This window comes from Gorilla gorilla, chromosome 7, assembly GCF_029281585.2.
Source record: "Gorilla gorilla gorilla isolate KB3781 chromosome 7, NHGRI_mGorGor1-v2.1_pri, whole genome shotgun sequence".
NCBI lineage: Eukaryota > Metazoa > Chordata > Mammalia > Primates > Hominidae > Gorilla > Gorilla gorilla.
The window spans coordinates 58,252,562-58,256,824 of record NC_073231.2 but is presented as its reverse complement, the minus strand read 5'-3'; the positions used below and the strand labels follow the sequence as shown (position 1 = coordinate 58,256,824).

Sequence of the window (4,263 nt, the reverse complement as noted above, 5' to 3'; positions counted from 1 at the left end):
ATTATAGTCTTTATATTGTATTTTTATTTTTGCTAAATATACTTTTAGTTTTTCTTGACTAGCAGAAAATATGTTAGGAGTAACTATTTAAATAACTCATACCCTAGTTCTAATAGTTTTAATCCTTTATTTGGCCTTCATAGATCTTTGGCCCTTTCTATGTCTTTTTGTAGCAAAATAGATAATGCAAAAATCCATGGTCTTTGCCTGTGTAATTATGAATCAAAATACAGGTCATGCAATAGTTGGCAGTTTAACAAAAGAGAGAGGTTGGCTGATAATTCTGTTGATGAAAGGTACCTCTCTCCTGGATAAATTTAATCAAACAGTAAGTGTTTGAAAGATACTTGGGATCTCTTTGATATTCCTATATGCTAAGGCAACATTGACTAGGGCAGGGGTTATATAATTTTGGAATAAAGACAGTTTACTCTTCTGGAGATTACCTGATAAACAAAAAACAACCCTTATAAAAGCAACATGATCTTGTCTGTTATTTTAGAGCAAAAATAATACTGGCCTCATCTCTTACTTTAACCCTCAGTTGTACTAAAACAAGGGTGGACTCCTTAACAGTGTTGCTCATGACTTTAGAAGAACTTTTTGATTTTTTTAAACAAGGCTTGTGTATTTGCAGCCCACCCTAGTGGGCCCATGCATGTAATCCCAACACTTTGGGCGGCTGAGATGGGAGGATCATTTGAGCTCAGGAGTTTGAGACCAGCCTGGGCAACATGGTGAAATCCCATCTCTACAAAAAATTCAAACAAAAAGTAGCTAGGGATGGTGATGTGCACCTGTAGTCCCGGCTACTCAAGGGGCTGAGGTGGGAGAATCTCTTGAGCCCAGAAGGTTGAGGTCGAGACCGCAGTGAGCCGAGATTGCAGCCCTGCACTCTAGCGTGGGCAACAGAATGAGACCCTGTCTCAAAAAAATAAATAAATAAATTTTTTGAAAAAGGGCTCCTTTCAATTTTAGCCAAGGAATATGGAGATAGGTCCTAGTGACCTAACATAGTTTATCACTTTTTTCTCAGTTTTAGTCCAAGATTTCCAGCTTCCTTCCTCATTACAGAATATTTTTTTCACCCTGCCTCACAATATAATTACCCTTCCAAATCCCCCCTTTCTGAAGAATTATAGATGCTTAGTTTTCTACATTGCTCATTATCAGTCACCCAAAGGTGGGAGCTGCATATGATTATTCTTCTCAGCTGATTTACTTCTCTGTTTGCATGCATCTCCTCATAAAATCTAGTCTAGGAGCTGGAGGACTTTTCCACCAGAAAAAAAAAAAAAGTTAAACACGAGATGTAACCTGCGTTAGGCCTGCTGTATCCAGTGAGCAGTGATGTCTGTCAAGCCATGGCTGTATACCTTCACTTTCCACATCTCCCTGAGGCAAGTAATAGGTTATTTCTATACTGAAAAGACTGCCAGACTATACTTTCCAGCGGCAAACGTAATTACAAACAATTTAGATCTTTTAACTCCCCTCTTTGTCTCTAGTATTTTATCCTTCTAAGATGCCTAGATTATAAAAAAAAAAAAAACACTAAACGTCCTTTTTTTTTTTTTAGAAGATTCATATCTGTTTAATGTATATAAAGCCAAGGAAAGGACAGTCCCGAACTCAGAAGAAAAATATTCTGCGCAATTCATATGGTGGGGTTGAGGGGAAAGGGACAAAGCTGTAGAACTTACACCTGAACATGCACAAAAAATAACTTACACAGCAACCCCCACCCTCAAGGATGATGCAGGTCTGCCCAGCCCCCGGGGCTCGGTGGCACACTGCAGACATGGCACTGCGGGAGCCAACCAATGTGGGCCCCAGGTGCAGGTAGGAGTCAGGAGGCCATCAGTCCGGAGGGGTGGGCGGCTATTAGGAGGCCTTGAAGCGGTTGCTGCCAGAGCACGAGCTCAGCAGCTTGTCCACCAAGGTGCGGGCGTAGCGGAGCTGGCTGGCCAGCTCCTTGCAGCCGCCTTACTCCTCCAGGAGACTCAGGCGGTTAGGTGCGGAAGTTCCGGTTCTCGTCGATGTAGGTGACGGCTGCCATCAGTGGGCACAAGGTGAGCTTGGTGTGATCCTGGAAGAAGTTGATCTGCACGCTGCCGTTGCTGAGGTGCAGGATGATGGCGCTGCGGGTGTGGAACCGGGTCCACAGGTAGGGCAGCCGGGCGAGCTCATCGCCTTCGCGCGGCGTGATGTTGGCACCTGCCTTCAGCAAGTGCTCGCTCAAGTAATTGCGGAAATATTTAAGGAGTGTGATCTTCTTCATCATGGAATGGGGATGGGAACTCACGGTGAGGTAGGACTCGGTGCCATCACACTTTATGTACTGCAGGCTGTTACAATCATTGAAGAACACCTCCAGGCTGTTACCACACAGCTGATACCCAGGGCCGTACTTGTCTGAATAGTCCACCCACTTGCTGACCCAGAAGATGGAGATGCAGGCAGGATCCTCAGCCTCCTCTTGCCTGACCAGCCTTCCCTCCGAGGGCTTGGAGGCATTGACGCTGTGCAGCTGCAGCAGCATATCACTGAGGTGGCAGTCGACCACCTCACGCGTCTCTCAAACGGCTGGTTCTTCTTTTTCCCGGGGACGCTCAGGCAGGGAGTTCTCCAAGTGTTTATTGAGGACCGTGAGGGGCTTTCTGTTGCTGGGGTTCAGGCTGCTGGGAGCGATGGAAAACCTCGGTGGAATCGTGAGGCAGGTGATGGGGAGACGGGCTGGGACGTCATATTCGACTTTGGTTGCCAGTCCCAAATCCCCTATTTTCACCTCCAGATACTCATTCAGGAAAAAGTCGCCCAGCTTGAGGTCTCGGTGAATAACTCGGTTTCAGTGCAGGTACTGGCAGCCAAGCACAATTTGCCGCAGACTACATAGTGTCGGGCCTCAGGCTCAGGGCTTTCCTCCTCTTGTGCAGCTCCAGGAGAGAACTCCGGCGGCAGAGCTCCAACACCACAAACACAAAGTCGTTGTCCTCGAAAAAACCATGGAATCCTACGACGTGCTGCTGGGCGAGGCTGCGGTGAATGGACATTCCCATGGACATCTCCTTCTGGAGCGGCATGAGCAGCAGCGACTTAGGCACAATCTTGCCCGCGAACACAACCTTGTTGTCCGCGTCTGAGAACTCTTGGCAAAGCACTTGGCAAAGCCGCCCTTGCCCAAGAAGCCTCCCCGCACATAGCGCTGCCGGCTGTGTGGGTCCACTAGGACCTCCGGGATCTCTTTCGCCAGTGGAGCAGCCGCCAGAGCTCCGAGAGCTGTAACTCCGGGGACCCCGGCTTTCCCAGGGACGGCCGGTGCCCGTGTCACTTCCCCACAGTCACCGCTGCAGTCATGCAGAATTCCTAAACCCACTTTCTTTAAGGCTTTTGGCTCTTTCCTTTCTGGTTATAATGGAAACAATATAAGGGACCTGGCCATGACAAGCCTAATTAATAGCAGGCAGTGGTGAGAAGTGGAAGTTCATCACGTCCTCTTTATTTCCACTCACAGGCTCAGGTAAACATTTCATAGGTTTCACATTTAGATTCTGACATCCGTAAGTTAGAAATAGCATGCCTTAGCATTTACAGACCTCTTGCCAAAATTGTCAACTAACTTGTTTTTACAAGGAAAACTTTTTATCCCTGATATCATCTACATCCTAAAAACTGGCATAATTATTTCTCATGACAACACCCGGCTTAGTAAAGACATTGTTAAAGTCAGGATTTCAGGATTGGTCTGTCTAAACTTGGAGAACTGTCTTCCCTGGGCTGCTCATTTCCTGATAATTTGTGACTCCAGGAGAAACATGTCTGACCAAATTGGGTTTAATCAATGAATTCAAAAGAAGAAGCCACCAATCAAAATCTAAAACACAAAGATTAATTTTTGCTTACTCAGTGAGGGAAAATGGTGATTGCAGGATGCAATGTCTTTGAATAAAGCAAACTGCTGATCTTCTACAGGGTTTGGACAAGTGAGATTGATGGCCACACAGAAGCAAGACTGTTAGGGATGTGTCGACCTTTAACTGTGGAGAGTTAGTTATTTAGGTGTAGATGTTGCACATTAGCTGACTCCCAGAAGTATGGATCTATCACAAAATGCTAGGCATCCAGAAGTGTTATTACTGATGTGAGGTTGTCATTGGTCAGTTAGAATTGTTTCACACCAGATCTGGTAGTTGCTTGTTACTACAGCTAAAGAATAATCAGTGTTTTTTTTCTAGATAATTAAAATGTTTTGCTCTCATTGAA

The 4,263-nt window shown here is 45.7% G+C and overlaps 1 pseudogene; it reads right to left on the bottom strand.

Moving 5' to 3' along the window:
- Nucleotides 1-1,812: 1,812 nt before the first annotated feature.
- LOC101147140 (serine/threonine-protein kinase PLK1-like) lies at nucleotides 1,813-3,357 on the bottom strand (annotated as a pseudogene).
- Between the last annotated feature and the right edge of the window lie 906 nt (nucleotides 3,358-4,263).